We start from the raw sequence: 23,369 nt of genomic DNA on the forward strand, positions 1-23,369 counted from the left end.
TCTTCTTGGCTGCGGGATGAACTGCTAGGAGGAGTTCAGTCACCCTTCTCTCTCTCTCTGATCTGATCCCATCTTGTTTCTGGGTTGGCCGATCCCCTCTACCCTGGGGGTGGCTAGTCCTATTTATAGGCAAAGGCCCTAGGCCTCTTCCCAAATATTGAGCGGGAAGGGCGCCAACAATTGGCCATTTTGAAGGGGAACATTTGGTACACTTATCCTGACTAAAGTTGGTCCTCGCCTGCCAAAGGCTCGGGTGGTGACGCCGGCTTGGGCTCCACAATGACTTCCTCCCTGCCGTTGGGCTGGTCTTGGTCTCGTTGCACCGAAACGGGTGCCTTTGCTTGATGCTCTCGCCTGCGCTTGCTCCCTTTGCACCAAAGAGGAAAGGAGGACACTGCGTGGGCTGGCGCCCGCCTGGCGCCCTTGGTCGTCATGGCTTGCGTCACGGGCACCTCGTGAGGTACCCCGCCTTGATCTCTCCGCCTCCTCGCGAGCCAGCCTGATGAGGCCGTGCCTGAGGAGCTCCGTGTCGTCCGCCCCGCGAGGCTTGGCCCCTCGCGAGGGTCTTGGGTCTGTGTTGATGAAGATGGGCCGCGCTGGGGCCCCCTTTGAGCCACGCTGCAGGCCGCAGGCAGGCAAGTCTGGGGACCCCCGTTCCCAGAACGCCGACAGTAGCCCCCGGGCCCAAGGTGCGCCCGGACTTGGCCGCGCAGGGAGGCGAAAGGGCAAGGGCGAAGCGCCGCGGGCCCTAACAGCCTGCGGCCTTGGGCGCTGCGTGGCGGTTGGTTGGGCGTGGGCTGCACTGTTCCCCCACGCCCCCCTTATTTTGCACCATGCTAGGCAGACTCGTAGTCGTACACAGCCGCTCCCCTTTCTGTTGCTTGAGCGCCCTCTGTCCTTCCTCCTCTCGAACTCCAGCTTATGTTTTCAACCCAATCTCGAACCTTCCCCCCCCCTTCCCATTGCTATGGCTCCGACGAAGAAGGGAAGAGGGAAGAAACCCATGCCTCCGCCTCGCTCGCCGCTGTTGGCGGCCCCCGCCGTCGACCGGTCGATCATAATCAATCGAGAGGGCTTGGGAAAGGTCAGCTCGGCTCTGGCCACTATCTTCAACGAATGCGGGAGGACGACGGCCTGGCCCGCGTCTCACTTCTCCATCGACAGGATAGTCACCGAGGTCCAGTATTTTGCCGACGCCCTGTGGGCGGGTCTGGTTCCCCCCTTTTCTGATTTCTTCAATGTCGTGCTTTCCCACTATCAGATCCACATGATGCATCTGGGTCCTGAATCCATCACCCTTCTTTTGGTCTTCACCTTTGTTTGCGAGGCAATGATGGGCATCCTTCCTTCAGTTGCCTTGCTGCGCCACTTCTTCTCTCTGCGCCTTGTCGACCCTACCCAATGCTCGGCGTGCGTGAGCTTTGCTGCCGCGTCTGAGACAGCGGCCTCAGGGATTGACTTCAGGCTCCCTCCGCCTGCGGCTGGGTTCCGTGAGCGGTGGATGTATGTGGATGTAGGGGTGCCCAGCCCCCTGCTATTGGAGCCAACTTCGCCTGCTGTCCCCAATTCGGGCTGGGGCCAGGAGACGCTCGAGAGCCCCCAGCTCGTCTTCGTCTGGCACTGCTTCGCGTTCTTGAGGTCGCTTGGCGTGACAGCACCCAAGGTGGTGAAGGAGTTCCTGCTACGCCGCATTGCTCCTCTCCAACGCCACTCCCGCCGGATGTGGGCCTTCAGCGGGCGTGATGATCGTATGAGGCTCCAGGAAGAGGACCTGACGCCTGAAGTGCTGAGGACAATGCTCTTGATCCTGACTGGGGCCCCCAACCCTGGTAGCGTCCAGCAAGGAGGGGCCTTGCTGTACCTCTGCCAGAACAGGGGCGATTTTGTGAATCAGATGCCTATCTTTGATGAGTGGGGGCCGCGCCCCGCCGGTAGGGGTGGACTAATGAGCAGCTCGGCTCATTAAGCTCGTGCTCGTTAAGGCTCGGCTCGTTAAGCTCGTTAAGATTAACGAGCAAAAAACCCTGCTCGGCTCGGCTCGTTTGAAGCTCGTTAAACTCGTGAGTGCTCGCGAGCGCTCGTTAACAGATTATAATATGTTATGATATACATGATGAATGTGTAGGTATGGTTTTCAAGATGAAATATGGTGACTACAAAAAGAAATGAAGTAGTTTGTTGCCTCATATGTCGATTAGATTAAATAGATGGGCTGAGATGCTACAAAAAGTTTGTCACATAAGATAAAAATATGTGTTGTGTTGTTGCTAACGAGCTTAACGAGCTACTCGTGAAACTCGTTAAGCTCGTTAAGCTTAACGAGCTATAATCAATGATTGGCTCTGTTCATTAAGAAGCGAGCTATGAGCTTAACGAGCCGAACTATCGAGCGCTCATTAAGCTCACGAGCTACGAGCTTTTAGTCCAGCCCTACCCGCCGGCCTCCAGGGGCCTCGCGAGAACCCAGTGACGGTGACTGCCCTTCCAGTCGGCCAAGACGACTCTTCCTCAAGTGGCGGAGCAGGGAGGCATGAGGCGCCAGAGGCTGAGGGGGCTCCCGGCGGGGTGACGGCGCCGGGCGACGCTCATGAGGGAGCAGCTCTTGGGGCCCGTGCTGCTGAGGCTGAGGGCGGCAAGCAGCTGCCCTCAGCGCTAGCGGTTGAGGCCCCTGAGGCTCCAGCCGCTTCTCTTGGCGAGGCGACTGGTAGTGCGCATCAGGTAGGCGCCCCTGACGCGGATCGCCTTCAGGCTTCGTCCTCGTCGCAGGTTGATCCCTGCGCTCAACTCTTGGGCCGCTTCCGCATGGACTTTGAGGCCCTCCGGAAGAGAAGGGAGGCCCTGGGCGATGATTACCCTTGTCACCTGCTGAAGCGTAGGAAGTACTTCGCCACTGATGAGTAAGCCTTCTCCTTTTCCAGCTCCCGATCCTTCTGTTGCTTTTACTGATCCTTGCTCCGCAGGCCCCTTCGAGCCGAGCTCGCGGAGATGGCTGAGGTGCCGCCCCCCTTGGCTTCGCCCCCTCTACTGTCCTCAAGCGCTCCGAGCAGTAGAGCCCTTGTGGTGAGGGCGATCGGAGAGGCGAACTGTCCCGAGGCGCATCGAGGCCCTGCGCACCTCGCGATCCTCCCTCGCGGGCCTTCTCGTGGCATAGCCAGCCTGCCGTGGGCTTCTCGCCTGGTCGTGGACTGCAATTGGCTGAGGCGCTCCCTGCCCTCTTCATCTGGGGACGGGCTGGCTCCAGGCCGGGCTTCTGGCGTGGCGTGCCCGGCCGTCGCGAGGGTGCCAGCCCCCAGCCCCCTGCCCAGAGGGGGCGTGCTGATTCGTGGCCCCCGGCGCTTGCTTGGGGCAGATGATGGTGTGGAAGACGTGCTCGAGCGCGCCCGGGAGCATCGCGCTCTTCGCCAAGGATTCCTTCGAAGGGCGGCTGACGCGGTGAACCTGCTCGGTGAGGAGCTTGCTGATGAAGACGCGCGCCTTAAGGCCGAGGGCCTGCGCCTGGCTGTAGAGAGGCGCGAGCTGGAGAGTGCCATCGCCCTTGCGCGCCATCAGCGCGATCTTGATGACGAAGAGGCCAAGGCGTCACTGGTGGCCTCTCGGGAGGCCCGATCTCTGGCCGCTGAGGAGGCCCGGGAAGCTGATCGGCGGCGAGAGGCGGCGAAGGAGCGGGCTCGGGAGCTCCTGGCCCGGTGCCACTCACTGGAGGAGCAAGTGGAGCTGCGCAAGGCAGCCCTCACGTCGATGAAGGTGGCCTCTGGCGACCTAGCGGAGCTCCAGAAGCGTGAGGAGGCGCTGACGCTGGAAGCCGCCGAACATGCACGCGAGTACGAGCGTCTGGAGACGAGGGAGCGCTTGGTGACGCAGGCGGAGGATGATGTCGCTGCACGGGAAGCCCGTGTCCTGAAGGAGGTAGGACGTCGGGTGGCGATGGCGCGCTTGAACCTCGAGCGCGAGTTCGAGGAGAGGCTGGGGTTGATCTGGGCCGAGGCTGAAGGTAGGACTGCTGCCTTGAGGGCCAAGCTGAAGGAAGCGACGCGGCGGGCCGATGCTTTTCGGGCCGCCCTTGAGGTAGCGCAAGGGGAGTCAACCACCTCCCAGGCCGAGGTGCTCCTTCTTCGCCATCGGGTGGAGGAGGCTGAGGCCGTCGCGCGCCAGAATGCGGACGAGATACGCCAGCGGCGGATCCTGGAGCATGAGCATGGCCCCATGCTCACCACGCTCCGGGAGAGAGCCAACACAGCCTTGGGCAACATCTGCGAGGCGGCTGTTGGCGACCCGCACGCAGTCAACTACGCCGGCAACCTTCAGTTCTTCACCGACGGGGTGACGTAGCTGGAGGCGCGGTCGGTCAGGGCCGACAGGTTGGTGGAGGAGAGGAGCCGCGCCCTGCTCGGGCGCGCCTTTTCTTGCGTCTTCAGCCATCTCCCGAACATGGATCCCCACTTCGATTTCGACGCCGCCATCTCCCCAGTCCCCCAGGCCGTCCGAGACGACCTGGCGCACTGGGTGGAAGACAATGTGGATGCTCTCATCAGGGCCTTCGCTTCGGACAACGACGGCGTGATCGTGGCCGCCGACGAGGGCGGTGTGGTGAACGGCCTTGACGCCGCTGGCGGCAACGCAGACAGCGATGGCGAGTCCAGCGACGCCAGCAACGGTTCGGGAGGCGCTCCTGAGGACGCATTGGGGGATTTATCCGACTGATTATGCATCATTCCTGTTTCCTTACCCTGCATGAATAGAACTCAGGTCTTGGCCTGATGGCCGTGAGAGCATTTTGGGAGGGGGAGCCCCTCATGTAAAACTTGTGTTCATCGTATTAGTAGATGTTTACATTGCCCATGCGCCCGCGCCAAGTGGTTGGCTAAGCGACGTGCTGGTTGTCTAGTTTTACCTTTGTTCCGTGCGGGCCCTGAGGTAGCCTGTGGGAGGTTGTGGTGTCCCGAGTGTTCCCTGATCGAATCCGTAGGATCTGCAGTAAAAAAACCTCCTGAGAGGACGCGGCGGTGGCAGTCTGGGCTGCGCGCAAGCTAGGCCTGACCCGGCTCGCGAGGGGCTCACGAGGGGAGGCAGCTGAGGCGGAGTGGTAATCAAAACGCGAGAAATTGCTCGAATGAGACTAAGCACCCCTTCCCCGAACACACGCAAATCTCAAATTCGAATCCAACTTAAATCCAGCGGGGGAAGTGACAACCAAAGGGAAAAGCAATGAAAGCAGACAAAAGGCCGCGTCTGACACCTAATCTAGTCTTGGACGTCTTCTCACCAGCGCGGAGCTAAGTGCTGCCACTGGGCATGGGAGGGAGCCCCAGGGCCTGAGGCCAGCACCCCTGAGACTCTGGGGCGTGTACAGCCCCACTCATTATTACGTGAGAGTGTCACAGGGCGGCGAGCTTCACAGGCACTGGGCCTTCTTCACAGGTACCGGCCTTGCTTCATATCGCCAGACGAGGGCCCCGCCTTGCGCCACACTCTAGTGCCATCAACGACGACCGGAAACCAGGACGCCGCCGATGGGGTAGAGCGGTCGCCAGCGGTTCCCCCGACGACCACGAGTCCTCTGCCAGGGGCAGGCCCTGAGGCACCTCCCCAGCAGAGGGCCTACCTCCTGAGAACACCTTGCTCCGAATGCCGTGGTGGTGATGTCGGATCTTGGCCCCTCTCCTGCAGCCCCCTGCGCCCTCCTCCCGAAGGGTAGGAGACTGTGGGAGCGGGGCAGCTGCTCGCCGTGGCGACCTGCACCTCCTATGATCCATGATTAGCGTATGCCTGCTCCTGAGGAATTAGCGGTACCCGATAATCGTTGCCTCCAGCATGGCCAGCAGGACCGTCCCGGGGCTCCTGGAAGAGCTCAGCTTCTGGCACCTCGTCCCCCCAGCTTGGGCTGAGGAGCGAGCCTTGTTCGCCCTCGTGAGGGTGCCCTTGGTCCACCATGTGGGGCACGTATTCTTCTGGTGCCGTCATCCCGAAGGCCACGTCGTAGTGCTCCGCGTGCCATGCGGCTCTGCTTGACGCGCCCACCGTGGGGTGGTAGCGCGGCCGTCCACTGGGGCCGTGGGTCGCGTCAAGTCCTTCTTCTTCGCGGACCGGGAGCGGGGGCAGCGCCACTGCCGGTCTGGTGCCGACAGCTTCGCTGGCGTTGGAGTAGCCTTGGAGCCTGCGGGCGCGCGCAGAGCCCCCGCGCGGGCCGCCCTGGGCTTGAGATGGGAGCTGGGTGCAGAAGGGGTGAGCCCCCGAGGCGGCAAAGCCCAGGAGCTCTGCCACCCGCTCCAGCAGCACGTCGCGGCCGCCCTCCAGCAGCCTGCACTGCAGCATCTCTCGGGCCACCATGAGCGCGGCCCTCGAGTTCGCCTGCTCCCGGCGGGTGTACGGCGTCGTGGTCGCGGCGCGATTGGAGGCCCTTGCTGCCGACCGCGCCTACCGCGGTGTGAGAGCTGTCGAAGCCTGTCCGCGTCGCCCATGGCCCGCAGCGCCCTGCGGACCGCAGCTGCCTGGGGCACGGGGTCGCCCGAGGCGAGCGACTCTACGTGGGCGGGCCACGCCGCCCAAGGATCTGGGTTGCCCGCCTGGTCGCCGGACATGGTGATGATGACGCGCCGGGACACGAAACGGTAGAAGGTGGATTCCGGCGCACCCCTACCTGGCGCGCCAAATGTCGGATTTCGGGTTCCGGCAGACCCTTGAGGTTCAAACACTGGGGTGCGCGCGGAGATTTCGCCTTCTACCTACCTGCACCCCACCGCCTTGCTAAGATCTAGGCTATGGAAAGAACAACACAAGAGACACAGGGTTTATACTAGTTCGGGCCACCATTGTGGTGTAATACCCTACTCTAGTTTGTGGTGTGGTGGATTGCCTCTTGGGCTGATGATGATGAGCAATACAAGGAAGAACAGCCTCGCGAGGGTCTCTTCTTGGCTGGGGGATGAACTGCTAGGAGGAGTTCAGTCACCCTTCTCTCTCTCTCTGATCTGATCCCATCTTGTTTCTGGGTTGGGCGATCCCCTCTACCTTGGGGTGGCTAGTCCTATTTATAGGCAAAGGCCCTGGGCCTCTTCCCAAATATTGAGCGGGAAGGGCGCCAACAATTGGCCATTTTGAAGGGGAACATCTGGTACATTTATCCTGACTAAAGTTGGTCCTCGCCTGCCAAAGGCTCAGGTGGTGACGCCGGCTTGGGCTCCACAATGACTTCCTCCCTGCCGTTGGGCTGGTCTTGGTCTCGTTGCACCGAAACGGGTGCCTTTGCTTGATGCTCTTGCCTGCGCTTGCTCCCTTTGCACCAAAGAGGAAAGGAGGACACTGCGCGGGCTGGCGCCCGCCTGGCGCCCTTGGTCGTCATGGCTTGCGTCACGAGCACCTCGTGAGGTACCCCGCCTTGATCTCTCCGCCTCCTCGCGAGCCAGCCTGATGAGGTCGTGCCTGAGGAAGCTCCGTGTCATCCGCCCCGCGAGGGTCTTGGGTCTGTGTTGATGAAGATGGGCCGCGCTGGGCCCCCCTTTGAGCCACGCCGAAGGCCGCAGGCAGGCAAGTCTGGGGACCCCCGTTCCCAGAACACCGACAGTGCTCCTTCAGCCTTCTACCATCCAATTCTTCCAGGCATATGCATGCTTAACTCAGCACGGTGACAATAGCATAAATAGGCGATAACACCATAGATAGTCGTGTTTCTGCTCTTGTCATTTCCATGAGCTATCATTCCATAGTTGATATCTCCTGCCTTAGGGTTTTCTTGACAAAACTTTGAGTTCTAATGCTCCATGTTCCGGTCTTTCTCCGATACTCCTTGATCTCGGGTATTGACAACTTCCATAGTCTGCCAAGTTCCATAAGGGTAGCCTCCCTAGGTCATACAAATCTGGAAATTCTTCAGAGCCTTCCAATTCTCCTAGTCTTCGGAGTCTTCAACCGTTGTAGTTTCCATTATTATAATGTATGGTAAAATCCTCTTCATTCCGAATGGTCTCAGTTGTCTGATATCTTGTACTTCTTGGAGTGGCCTCATCAGTCGAATCTTCGAGTGGTCAAAAGGGGAAAAGGGTATAGTCTCACTAAAAAGGAATTTTTGAATAAGCTCAGAAGAGAAGAGAAGAGAAGTAAAAGATCTTTTGAAAATGAAGTTGTAGAGAAAATCTTTCCTATGGGCTTGCCAATTTCTAGGGTCGCGTTCTACAGTCAACATGTGCTCTGATACCATCTTGTAGCGACCCGACCCGAATGGATCAAGTCTCTGTGCTTAAGTGTCATCCCTGGATCGGTATACTGACACACACAGTACTCGAGGATTTATAACAGAGGTAAATCACATGTAAAAGTAACGCAAATACTATTACCTCAATCCAAATAGCGGAAGTAACAAGGTTGTGGATTCCCATCAACACCAACAGCAAAGTTGAGTGTAGAAATCGTAACCCTAACGTATCACTTACTCGTCGTAAGAAAATCCTGCAACATGAGACGTTGCAGCCACAAGGGTCAGTACATTGAATGTACAGCAAATTCACACCATAGAGAATGATGAACAATGGCTATCACTACATGCATATATGGCTGGTGGAAAAACTCTATGGTTATATGTTTTTGCGAAAAGCCAATTTTTCCCTACTGCAAAGGAATACATTTTAATTAACTATCATGGTGGTTGTTAAACATTGAGAGTGTAGACACCCTCTCAATCCCAATTAAAAGTATTCATTAACAACCCAACAAATTATTTAAGTAACGTGATGAGACCAATATGATAATCCAAGAACCAGATACTCAAGATGTCCATAACCGGGGACACGGCTAATCATGATTAGTTTATACACTCTGCAGAGGTTTGCGCACTTTTCCCCACAAGACTCGATCTCCTCCGTTGGATTTCTCGCACTACATGGTGTTTGAGAAATGGATGACCGAGACATGGTCTTTCAGAAGCGTTTGCACCTTACGATGGGTAGACTGTACCACCTGCTACCCCTACATCTGCTAGTCTACCACTGTAAGAGTTCACACGACTTAATCAACTATGCTAGAGCCCATAATAGCTTGTGGCTGCACACGGAAGTTTCTAGTATGAATAATCTCATGATCCCTTTGAGCCTGGGTGGCGGTCCATAAAAAACAGGCAATTGCTGGAATACCCAGGTGCCTAAACAGGCAATCACTGGAGTATCCAGGTGCCTCAAATCACCAAGATGTGTGTTAAAGTTGCCACCTTAAGTAAACCATTAATTAACAATCTCATATCTGTCATGAATACTCTCAAACCCAATCCACGTCTACGAGCATAGCATAGTAGTATAAACATAACGTAATAGTATCTCCCAAGGTTTGAATGCAGGGCAATAGGTTCCTACCTCATCAACTACTTCCCAATACCCACATGTTATCAAACCTACTCATGCAATGTTTGAGGGTGAAACTAATGCATAAAAACTGGGTATGAAAGGAATATGATTAAAGTGTGAACTTGCCTGCAATGTTGATGAAGATGATTCGCACTCATAACTCTTGATAGTTCTACTCATCACACTCCGGTCAATCTATCGTAAGCAAGCAATAGTAACCACACATAAGCAATCACTCAAAGATCGGAGAGAATAAAGAAAACAATTTAGAAAACATCAAAACCAAGCAAATAACTCTTGCAACATAAAACAATTTCTAACAGTACCAAAATTAAGTGAATTTGGCCTTATCAGAAAGTTTAGGTCAAGAGCTTCGATTTGCAAAAAGAATCAACTAAATCGGAGTTACGAAACTCAAGTTATGTTCAAAAGAAGTTTGAATATAAATCTGAACAAAATTCGAAAATTGAAAATTTCAAAAGGTTGATGTGATAGGTTCACTGGATAGGTGGAAACAAGACGAAGCTATAGGCGCTGGTTTCATCTAATTTGGATAAACGAGTGAAAAGTTATGGCTATTTGAAAAATTAGGGCTAAACTGTTTTACAAAAGAAAAATAGCTACGGTTAAGGTCTAACGTATAAATATGTAGACTAATTGATAATCTAATTATTATTATTATATTAGTCTAAAAATAATAAACTACGGAAGTATAAGAAGAAAAAAACAAAGAAAGATACCTTTATAAGGCAGAGAAAAGACCACTTTGGAGAGAAGAGACAATTTTCAGAAGTCGCGCCGGAGAAGAGATATATATTTTTCTTAAATGAATCTAGTCTAGTCAAACCAAAATATTGATTTAACCCGAATCAGATGATTTTTGAGGCTCTATGAATCTATATTTATTGGTGGAAAAGAGGCTTAGAGGTCAAAGGCTAGATAATGTGGGACTAAATGTAAGACCTAAATAAACAAAACAGAGGAGAAGAGCTAAGCGCCCCGCACGGCCTAAAGCCCATCGGCCGGCCGCGCGCGTACGTGCTACATTCTTTTTTTTGCCAAAGGAAAATAAAATCTGAAAAGGAAAAGGCTGGCTGGGCCTGACCTATTTAAGAGAAAAAAACAATGGGCGCCAGAAGCTACTATACTGCGTATGTAGGCGATAAGTACATATGGGCCGCATGTACAATTTCTTTTAAAATAGAAACAGAAGGAAAACCGAATAACAAAATAAAATAAAAATTTTATATAAGCATATTATATATCAAAAATTTCAGAAAAATATTTTCTACGACATGAACATTTTTCTAGCATTAAATAAAATAAACACAAATTCTAATAATTCCAACAGTGCTCCTGCTCTAATAAGATCCAACAAAATCATTTTAAAAATACCAAAATGAAATCAAATTTATTTTTTTTCAATTTTCTGTTGTAGGGAATCATGTTACCCTATTTTTCATGTATTTATTTTTGGAGAAAAATAATTTAAATAAAATCCAAATAACTCTAAATTGAAAAAATAATTCCAAAAAGACTTTTGAATTTGATCCTTTGAAACTCCCAACTCATATTGCATATGATTTGAAGAAGTCATTTTATCTCCTCTCGTGAAAATCATTGAGTTGTATAAAGTTTCAGAATTGGAAATATTTTCCAAATGAAATTCAAATATTTTCAACACCCCTTGTCATTTAAATAAATGGAAGAAGTCATGTCATCTTCTCTTCAGGGTTTCGTGGTGAAAAGAATTTGAATTCACGGAGATCACGAATGCAAAATGAAAGTTTGGGAAAGTCCTTTTATTCCCTCTCATTTAACTTTCAAAAAGGTTTCGAATTTCACTCAATTTCACACAATCGATCGAACAATCAATCAAATCTATCTATTTATTATAACATTCCAAAATTTAGAATTTTGGAATGTTACAGGCCCTGGCTGACTAGATTTTATAACTGTTTGTTTTCTTTCGTACTAGGTGATTGCCAATGGACCCCGTGCAATTGTTGTCCCACCGCGGAGCGAAAGCGTCTCCGCGCACAGTTCGTTAGGCCAATTCCACCGCACAACCCCAAACGGACGTCTGCTTTGTCCGGATTTTGTCCGTTTGGGATGGCAATGGGTAGAAAAAGGGACATGCTTGTCCGGCTACTGTTGGAAATGCCCACCGCGGCAAATCACCCCAAAATGTCCGCCCGCGCTTGCCGGCACCGCAGCTCACACGCTCTCCAGCCGCGCCCAGCCGGTGCACTCGTCCACGCAAAGAAGATGCAGCACATGCAGCGGCTCGCGCAGGTGGCTGGCTGGGTAGCATAGCTAGCTAGCACACGCCGCATCCCAGCACGCCCGCATGAGCTCGCCGCGCCAGCAGCCACCGCCTGCAGCCGTGCACTGCCTGCGCCGTGCCCCGCTCGTCGCCGCGTCGGGCCTGCTCGCAGCCGCGCCCCGCTCGTCGCCCTGCTCGCAGCCGCGCACCGCCGCGCTGCGCCCAGCTCTCACGCGCGCCTCGCCGCCCGTCGACGCGCCTCGCGCCCGCGCCCGTCGCCCCCTGTGTGCGCGCCCGCGACCTGGCCGCCCCACCGCCCGTCGCCCCCTGCGCGCGTCGCTCGGCGAGGCAGGCGAGGCGCTCGCTGCTGCAGCCGCCGCGCCGGGCCTGCTCGGCCCCGTAGCTGCCGCGGACCTGCCGCGCTCGCGGCGCTCGCACTCGCCCCCGGCAGCCACTGCGCGCCCGGAGCTCCCCGACGCGTCCGCCGCTCGCCCCGTGCGCCACCTGATGACCCACAAGTATAGGGGATCTATCATAGTCCTTTCGATAAGTAAGAGTGTCGAACCCAACAAGGAGCAGAAGGAAATGATAAGCGGTTTCCAGTAAGGTATTCTCTGCAAGTACTGAAATAAGTGGTAACAGATAATTTTGTGATAAGATAATTTGTAATAAGCAACAAGTAACAAAAGTAAATAAGGTGCAGCGAGGTGGCCCAATCCTTTTTGTAGCAAAGGACAAGCCTGGACAAACTCTTATATGATGTAAAGCGCTTCCGAGGACACATGGGAATATCGTCAAGCTAGTTTTCATCACGTTCATATGATTCGCGTTTGGTACTTTGATAATTTGGTATGTGGGTGGACCGGTGCTTGGGTACTGCCCTTACTTGGACAAGCATCCCACTTATGATTAACCTCTATTGCAAGAATCCGCAACTACAACAAAAGTATTAAGGTAAACCTAACCATAGCATGAAACATATGGATCCAAATCAGCCCCTTACGAAGCAACGCATAAACTAGGGTTTAAGCTTCTGTCACTCTAGCAACCCATCATCTACTTATTACTTCCCAATGCCTTCCTCTAGGCCCAAATAATGGTGAAGTGTCATGTAGTCGACGTTCACATAACACCACTAGAGTAGAGACAACATACATCTCATCAAAATATCAAACGAATACCAAATTCACATGACTACTAATAGCAAGACTTCTCCCATGTCCTCGGGAATTAAAGTAACTACTCACAAAGCATAAACATATTCATAATCAGAGGGGTATTAATATGCATATAGGATCTGAACATATGATCTTCCACCAATTAAACCAACTAGCATCAACTACAAGAAGTAATTAACACTACTAGCAACCTACTAGCACCAATCCCGGACTTGGAGACAAGAATTGGATACAAGAGATGAACTAGGGTTTTGAGATGAGATGGTGCTGATGAAGATGTTGATGGAGATTGCCCTCTCCCGATGAGAGGAGCGTTGGTGATGATGATGGCGATGATTTCCCCCTCCGGGAGGGAAGTTTCCCCGGCAAAACAGCTCCGCCAGAGCCCTAGATTGGTTCCGCCAAGGTTGCGCCTCGTGGCGGTGGAGTTTCGTCCAAGAAGATGGCTTATGATTTTTTTCCCATCGAAAGACTCCATATAGCAGAAGATGGCCACCGGAGGGCCACCAGGGGGCCCACGAGGTAGGGGGCGTGCCCAGGGGGTAGGGCGTGCCCCCACCCTCGTGGGCAGGGTGTGGCCCCCCTGGTGAAGTTCTTGCTCTGAGTATTTTTTATATATTTGGAAAACGTCTTCCGTAGAGTTTCAGGACTTTTGGAGCTGTGCAGAATAGGTCTCTAATATTTGCTCCTTTTCCAGCCCAGAATCCCAGCTGCCGGCATTCTCCCTCTTTATATAAACCTTGTAAAATAAGAGAGAATAGGCATAAGTATTGTGACATAATGTGTAATAACAACCCATAATGCAATAAATATTGATATGAAAGCATGATGCAAAATGGACGTATCAACTCCCCTTAGCTTAGACCTTGCTTGTCCTCAAGCGAAAAGCCGAAATCGAAAAATATGTCCACATGTTTAGAGATAGAGGTGTCGATAAAAATAAAATACGGACATGAGGGCATCATGACCATTCTTAGAACAGCAACTTATATTCTTGTCATATAATCTCTAATGCTAGAGTAATAATTCAATCACAATATTAAGTATGAATCTTAAACTTCATTGAAAACTAACAAACTATAATCTCAGTCATTGAAGCAATTGCAATTTATCATAACATAGGAAAGAGTCAATGTATAAGAGCTTTTCAGCAAGTCCACATACTCAACTATCATATAATCTTTCACAGTTGCTGACACTCACGCAATACTTATGGGTATGGAGTTTTAATCGGACACAGAGAAAGATAGGGGCTTATAGTTTTGCCTCCCAACGTTTTACCTCAAGGGTAATGTCAATAGTAATAGTTCATGAAAACTCACATCCAATTAGCCATATATACCAGGATCTTTCCAACATATTGTGCTTGCCAAAGGATAAAATGTAAAAACGAAGGGTGAAGATCACCATGAATCTTATGCAAGGTAGGAGATAAAAGTAAAAGATAGGCCCTTCGCAGAGGGAAGCAGAGGTTGTCATGCGCTTTTATGGTTTGATGCACAAAATCTTAATGTGAAAGAACGTCACTTTATATTGCCACTTGTGATATGGACCTTTATTATGCAGTCTGTCGCTTTTATTACTTCCATATCACACGATCGTATAAAGCTTATTTCCTCCACACCAATCAATCATACATATCTAAAGAGCAATTTTTATTGCTTGCACCGATGACAACTTACTTGATGGATCTTACTCAACCCATAGGTAGATATGGTGGACTCTTATGGCAAGACTGGTTTAAGGGTATTTGGAAGCACAAGTAGTATTTCTACTTGGTGAAGTGAATTTGGCTAGCATGAGGGGGAAAGGCAAGCTCATCATGTTGGAAGATTCAAGACAATATAATTCATCTCGGATGTAAGAAAACATAACCCATTACATTGTCTTCCTTGTCCGATGTCAACTCTTTTAGCATGTCATATTTTAATGAGTGCTCACAATCATAAAAGATGTCCAAGATATTATATTTATATGTGAAGACCTCTCTTTCTGTTGGGGAACGTAGTAATTTCAAAATTTTCCTACGCACACGCAAGATCATGGTGATGCATAGCAACGAGAGGGGAGAGTATGATCTACGTACCCTTGTAGATCGCAACGGAAGCGTTGACACAACGTAGAGGAAGTAGTCGTATGTCTTCTTCCCGATCCGACCGATCCAAGCACCGTTACTCCGGCACCTCCGAGTTCTTAGCACACGTACAGCTCGATGACGCTCCCCGGGCTCCGATCCAGCAAAGCTTCGGGGATGAGTTCCGTCAGCATGACGGCGTGGTGATGATGATGATGTTCTACCGACGCAGGGCTTCGCCTAAGCACTACAACTGTATGACCGAGGTGGAATATGGTGGCAGGGGGCACCGCACACGGCTAAGGAACGATCACGAGGATCAACTTGTGTGTTCTAGGGTGCCCCCCTTGCCCCCGTATATAAAGGAGCAAGGGGGAGGGGTGCGGCCGGCCAGGAGGTGGGCGCAGGAGGAGTCCTACTCCTACCGGGAGTAGGACTCCTCCCCCTTTTCCTTGTCCAAGTAGGAGAGAGGGGGGAGAGAAGGAAAGGGGGGGGCGCCGCCCCTCCCTCCTTCTCCAATTCGGACTAGGGGAAGAGGGGGCGCGCGGCCTGCCCTGGCAGCCCCTTCCTCTTCTCCACATTAGGCCCATAAGGCCCATTAACCCCCCGGGGGGTTCCGGTAACCCCCCGGTGCTCCGGTTTTATCCGAAATTCATCCGGAACACTTCCGGTGTCCGAATATAGTCATCCAATATATCAATCTTTATGTCTCGACCATTTCGAGACTCCTCGTCATGTCCGTGATCACATCCGGGACTCCGAACTAACTTCGGTACATCAAAATGCATAAAACTCATAATAACTGTCATCGTAACGTTAAGCGTGCGGACCCTACGGTTCAAGAACAACGTAGACATGACCGAGACACATCTCCGGTCAATAACCAATAGCGGGACCTGGATGCCCATATTGGCTCCTACATATTCTACGAAGATCTTTATCGGTCAGACCGCATAACAACATACGTTGTTCCCTTTGTCATCGGTATGTTACTTGCCCGAGATTCGATCGTCGGTATCCAATACCCAGTTCAATCTCGTTACCGGCAAGTCTCTTTACTCGTTCCGTAATACATCATCTCACAACTAACATATTAGTTGTAATGCTTGCAAGGCTTATGTGATGTGCATTACCGAGAGGGCCCAGAGATACCTCTCCGACAATCGGAGTGACAAATCCTAATCTCGAAATACGCCAACCCAACATCTACCTTTGGAGACACCTGTAGTACTCCTTTATAATCACCCAGTTACGTTGTGACGTTTGGTAGTACCCAAAGTGTTCCTCCGGTAAACGGGAGTTGCATAATCTCATAGTCATAGGAACATGTATAAGTTATGAAGAAAGCAATAGCAACATACTAAACGATCGGGTGCTAAGCTAATGGAATGGGTCATGTCAATCAGATCATTCAACTAATGATGTGATCCCATTAATCAAATAACAACTATTTTGTCTATGGTTAGGAAACATAACCATCTTTGATTAATGAGCTAGTCTAGTAGAGGCATACTAGTGACACTCTGTTTGTCTATGTATTCACACATGCATTATGTTTCCGGTTAATACAATTCTAGCATGAATAATAAACATTTATCATGATATAAGGAAATAAATAATAACTTTATTATTGCCTCTAGGGCATATTTCCTTCACTTTCTTTATTACTTCCTATTAATTGCAACGATGACCAAAACTGTGTTTTTCAACCCTCAACAACTTTTATTCATCATACTCTTTCTATGTGAGCTCATTACTCTCCATAAGACTCACATGATCTCTTTATTTCTTTCTATTTCTTCCTCTTTTCTTTTATTCACTTAGGATCATGGCAAAATAATCAAGCCCTTGACTCAACACTAATCTTTATTATATAGCTCACGGACTCGATTACATAGAAGGATGATAAAGCAAAACTCACAACTAGATCATACTAAGAACTTTTATTCTACTAGATCAAGATATTACCAAAAGGATCGAACTAAGAAAAACGGTAAAGATAAAGTGATGGTGATACGATACCGGGGCACTCCCCCAAGCTTGGCAGTTGCCAAGTGGAGTGCCCATACCATGTGATTATGTCACTCTTTTCGGGGATGGTGATGTGATGTTCTTGGCGATGATGCCCCTCAAGATATGATTTTCCTCCTCAAGCTTGTTGACTTGCTGCTTGAGGTTCATTATTTCCTTGCGGAGTTTTCCTGTAACAGCCAAAGCTCCCTGCACCCAAGGGTGCTGCATAGCTGCGGGAGAACCAGTGACACTCTTTTTCATAATCTCATAAGAAAGAAATCTAACATTGGAAGGGATAACCGAGTTTGGAATAGATGAGCTCTGCAGTTCTCCCATTGTGATTCCATCTTGGAGGCGGGAAGTGACTTCTTGATCCTCTTCCATGGCATCTATCCTCTTCAAATCAGCCTCCATCTCTTCCTCCGTTGCTGGCCCAAAGGGGTCAACATGATTGTTTGTCGTTGATCTCGGTGCCGGATGAGACACCCGGCTCTCCCCGACTGACTCTTGCGAAGACATCCTGCTCTAATCTGCAACAGCAACAGCTCGAAACACAAACAGGAGATTTCTGCGTGATACGGGAGTCAAGACCCCCGGGAGGTTATATAATGAATTTGTATCGACCAAAATACATGTCGTGTACGAAAACGGAGTCCGGAGAGCACACGAGGTGCCCACGAGGTAGGGGGCGCCCAGTAGGGTAGGGCGTGCCCTCCACCCTCGTGGAGCCCTCGTGTCCTTCCCGGACTACTGCTTATTTTCTATTTTTCTAAATATTCCAAAATGGAGAAATATTGCCTTAAAAACTATTTTGGAGTCGGTTTACTTACCGTACCACATACCTATTCCTTTTCGGAGTCTGAAATGTTCCGAAAAGTGTCCCTTATGTATTCCTCCGGGGTTACGGTTTCAATAACATTGGTTTCAACATTTATGGGATTACCTGAGATATAGTGTTTGATTCTTTGACCGTTCACCACCTTCGGATTTATGCCTTCGAAGTTGTTGATTTTTATGGCACCGGAACAGTAGACCTCCTCGATAACGTAAGGACCTTCCCATTTAGAGAGAAGTTTTCCTGCAAAAAATCTTAAACGAGAGTTGTATAGCAATACATAATCACCTACATTAAACTCACACTTTTATATCCTTTTGTCATGCCATCTTTTAACTTTTTCTTTAAACAACTTGGCATTTTCGTAGGCTTGGGTTCTCCATTCATCAAGTGAGCTAATATCAAATAACCTCTTCTCACCGGCAAGTTTAAAATCATAATTAAGTTCTTTAATAGCCCAATAAGCCTTGTGATCTAGTTCGAGAGGTAAGTGACATGCTTTTCCATAGACCATTTTATACGAAGACATGCCCATAGGATTTTTATATGCAGTTCTATAGGCCCATAATGCATCATCAAGTTTCTTGGACCAATTCTTTCTAGACCTATTAACAGTCTTTTGCAAAATTAATTTGAGTTATCTATTACTCAATTCTACTTGACCACTAGATCGAGGGTGATAAGGAGATGCAATTCTATGATTAACATCATATTTAGCAAGCATTTTACGGAAAGCACCATGAATAAAATGTGAACCACCATCAGTCATTAAATATCTAGAGACTCCAAATCTTGGAAAAATAACTTCTTTAAGCATTTTAATAGAAGTGTTATGATCAACACTAATAGTTGGAATAGCTTCTACCCACTTAGTAACGTAATCAACATCAACTAAAATATGTGTATAACCATTAGAGGAAGAAAAATGTCCCACATAGTCAAAGCCCCAAACATCAAATGGTTCAATAACAAGTGAATAATTCATAGGCATTTCTTGACGTCTAATAATATTACCAATTCTTTAACATTCATCATAAGATAAGACAAACTTACGGGCATCCTTGAAAAGAGTGGGCCAATAAAAACCAGATTGCAGTACCTTATGTGCAGTTGTATCTCCAGCATGGTGTCCTCCATAAATTTCGGAGTGACACTTGCGTAGGATCTGTTCCTGTTCATGCTCAGGTACACAACGTCTAATAACACCATCTACTCCTTCTTTATAAAGATGTGGGTCATCCCAAAAGTAATGCCTCAAATCATAAAAGAACTTTTTCTTTTGCTGGTATGTGAAACTAGGTGGTATAAACTTAGCAACAATGTAATTAGCGTAATCAGCATACCATGGAGCAATATGAGAAGCATCTATGACATTTAATTGCTCATCAGGAAAGCTATCATCAATAGGTAGTGGGTCATCAAGCACATTTTCTAACCTAGACAAGTTATCTGCAACGGGGTTGTCAGCTCCTTTTCTATCAACAATATGCAAATCAAATTCTTGTAGCAAGAGAACCCATCTAATAAGTCTAGGTTTAGCATCTTTCTTTTCCATAAGATATTTAACAGCAGCATGATCAGTGTGAATAGTTACTTTAGAATCAACAATATAAGGTCTAAACTTATCACAAGCAAATACAACTGCTAAGAATTCTTTTTCAGTAGTAGCATAATTTCTTTGAGCATTGTCTAGAGTTTTACTAGCATATTGAATAACATTTAGTTTCTTATCAACTCTTTGTCCTAGAACAGCACCTACAGCATACTCACTAGCATCACACATAATTTCAAAGGGTAAATTCCAATCAGGTGGCTGAACAATAGGTGCAGAAATCAATGCTTTCTTAAGTATTTCAAATGCTTCTGCACAATCATTATCAAGGACAAATGGTATATCTTTTTGTAATAAATTAGTCAGAGGCCGAGAAATTTTTGAAAAGTCCTTAATGAACCTCCTATAAAAACCGGCATGACCAAGGAAACTTTTTATACCTTTGATGTCCTTGGGACATGGCATCTTTTCAATAGCATCAACCTTGGCTTTATCAACTTCAATACCTCTTTCAGAAACTTTATGACCCAAGACAATACCTTCATTAACCATAAAGTGGCACTTTTCCCAATTCAAGATAAGATTAGTTTCTTCACATCTCTGCAAAACTCGATCAAGGTTGCTTAAGCAATCATCAAAAGAAGATCCATAGACGGAAAAGTCGTTCATGAAAACCTCATAAATCTTTTCAAAAAAGTCAGAGAATATAGCCATCATGCATCTTTGAAAGGTAGCAGGTGCATTACATAAACCAAAAGGCATATGTCTATAAGCAAAAGTACCAAAAGGGCATGTAAAGGTAGTCTTTGATTGATCTTTGGCTGACACAGGTATTTGAGAGAAACCAGAATAACCATCTAGAAAGCAAAAATGTGTATGTTTGGACAATCTTTCTAGCATTTGATCGATAAAAGATAAGGGGTAATGATCCTTTTTAGTAGCCTTATTTAATTTGCGAAAATCAATTACCATCCTATAACCTGTAATAATTCTTTGAGGAATCAATTCATCTTTATCATTAGGAACAGCAGTAATACCTCCCTTCTTAGGGACACAATGGACAGGGCTTACCCATTGACTATCAGCAACGTGATAAATTATACCCGCCTCAAGGAGCTTTAGTATCTCCTTTCTTACCACTTCTTTCATTTTAGGATTCAACCGGCGTTGATGATCACGAACTGGTTTAGCATCTTCTTCCAAATTAATTTTATGTTGACATAGAGTAGGACTAATGCCCTTAAGATCATCAAGAGTATACCCAATAGCAACGCGGTGCTTCTTCAGAGTTTTCAATAATCTCTCTTCCTCATGCTCTGAAAGGTTAGCACTAATAATAACAGGATATATCTTTTTCTCATCAAGATAAGCATATTTAAGAGTATCAGGTAACGTTTAAGCTCAAACATGGGGTCACACTTGGGTGGAGGAGGATCCCCTAGGATTTCAACAGGTTAATTATTTTTCAGAATAGGTTCCTGTTTAAAGAATACTTCATCTAATTTCCTTCTTTCATTCATAAACATATCATTTTCATGGTCTAGCAAGTATTGTTCTAAAGGATCACTAGGAGGTACAACAATAGAAGCAAGACCAATAATTTCATCCTTACTAGGTAATTCTTCTTCACGGTGTTGTCTACTAAATTTAGAAAAATTAAATTCATGAGTCATATCATCTAAACCGATAGTAACAACATCTCTTTTGCAATCTATGGTAGCATTAACAGTATTTAAGAAGGGTCTACCAAATATAATGGGACAAAAGGTATCTTGTGGGGAACCAAGAACAAGAAAATCAGCAGGATATTTAGTTTTCCCACACAAGACTTCAACATCTCTAACAATTCCCATTGGTGAGATAGTATCTCTATTGGCAAGTTTAATTGTGACATCAATATCTTCCATCTCAGCAGCTGCAATATCATGCATAACTTCTTTGTATAAGGAATAATGTATTGCACTAGCACTAGCACCCATATCACATAAGCCATGATAACAATGATCTCCTATTTTAAAAGAAATAACATGCATGCGTACCACATGTCTAGGTTTATCTTTATCACGGGGTTTAGCAATTCTAGCAGTTTCATCACAGAAATAAATAACATGCCCATCAATATTATCAGACAAGAGATCTTTAATGATAGCAATATTAGGTTCAATTTTAACTTGCTCAGGAGGTGTATATGTTTTAATATTGCTTTTACGAACCACAGTTGAAGCTTTAGCATGATCCTTTATCCTAACAGGAAAAGGTGGTTTCTCAACATAAGAAGTAGGAACAATAGGATCATTATAAGTGATAGTCTTTTCTTCAACTTTAATAGGTGCAACTACTTTTACTTCTATGTGATGATGATATTTAAACCACTTCTCCTTGGGGAGATCAACATAGGCAGCAAAAGATTCACAGAAAAAAGCTACTATCTCAGAGTCAAGTCCATATTTAGTGCTAAATTTACGAAAAATATCGATATCCATAAAAGATTAACACAATCAAAACTAGGTGTCATACCTGACTCCTTACCATTGTCGAGGTCCCAATCTTCAGAGTTGCGTTTAATTCTTTCCAATAAATCCCATTTGAGTTCAATAGTCTTCATCATAAAAGAGCCAACACAAGAAGTATCAAGCATGGTGCGATTGTTATCAGAAAGCCGAGTATAAAATTTTTCAATAATCATTTCTCTTGAGAGCTCATGATTGGGGCATGAATATAACATTGATTTAAGCCTCCCCCAAGTTTGAGTGATGCTTTCTCCTTCGCGAGGCCAAACATTATATATATAATTGCGATCACGATGAACAAGATGCATAGAATAAAACTTCTGATGAAATTCCAATTTCAATCGTTTATAATTCCAAGACCCCATATCATCACATAGCCTATACCATGTCAATGCATCTCCCCTCAAAGATAAAGGGAAGACCTTCTTCTTAACAACATCTCCGGATACACCTGCAAGCTTAAATAATCCACAAACTTCATCCACATATATCAGATGTTCATCAGGATGTTCTGTTCCATCTCTAAAAAAGGATTAGCTAGCAGTTTTTCTATTATACCCGAAGGAACTTCAAAGCAAGCATTTTCATTTTCATTTTCAGTAGGTTCAGTAGGTTGAGGAGCAAGTCTTTACTCTACTGGTCGGGGTGAAGATACCCCGAACAAGCCCCTCAGAGGATTACTTTCCATGGTAACAAGTGACAGTAAATTTCAGCACACTATATAAATTTTTCCTTACCAAATTCCACCTACCAAAGGCGCTTCACTCCCTGGCAACGGCGTCAGAAAAGAGTCTTGATGACCCACAAGTATAGGGGATCTATCGTAGTCCTTTCGATAAGTAAGAGTGTCGAACCCAACGAGGAGCAGAAGGAAATGATAAGCGGTTTCCAGCAAGATATTCTGTGCAAGTACTGAAATAAGTGGTAACAGATAGTTTTGTGATAAGATAATTTGTAATGAGCAACAAGTAATAAAAGTAAATAAGGTGTAGCAAGGTGGCCCAATCCTTTTTGTAGCAAAGGACAAGTCTGGACAAACTCTTATATGATGTAAAGTGCTCTCGAGGACACATCGGAATATCGTCAAGCTAGTTTTCATCACGTTCATATGATTCGCGTTCGGTACTTTGATAATTTGGTATATGGGTGGACCGGTGCTTGGGTACTGCTCTTACTTGAACAAGCATCCCACTTATGCTTAACCTCTATTGTAAGCATGCGCAACTACAACAAAAGTATTAAGGTAAACCTAACCATAGCACGAAACATATGGATCCAAATCAGCCCCTTACGAAGCAACGCATAAACTAGGGTTTAAGCTTCTATCACTCTAGCAACCCATCATCTACTTATTACTTCTCGATGCCTTCCTCTAGGCCCAAATAATGGTGAAGTGTCATGTAGTCGATGTTCACATAACACCACTAGAGGAGAGACAACATACATCTCATCAAAATATCAAACGAATACCAAATTTGCATGACTACTAATAGCAAGACTTCTCCCATGTCCTCAGAAACAAAAGTAACTACTCACAAAGCATAAACATGTTCATAATCAGAGGGGTATTAATACGCATATAGGATCTGAACATATGATCTTCCACCAATTA

The sequence above is a fragment of the Triticum urartu genome, chromosome 2A, assembly GCF_056163025.1.
Source record: "Triticum urartu cultivar PI428250 chromosome 2A, HENAU_Tu73, whole genome shotgun sequence".
NCBI lineage: Eukaryota > Viridiplantae > Streptophyta > Magnoliopsida > Poales > Poaceae > Triticum > Triticum urartu.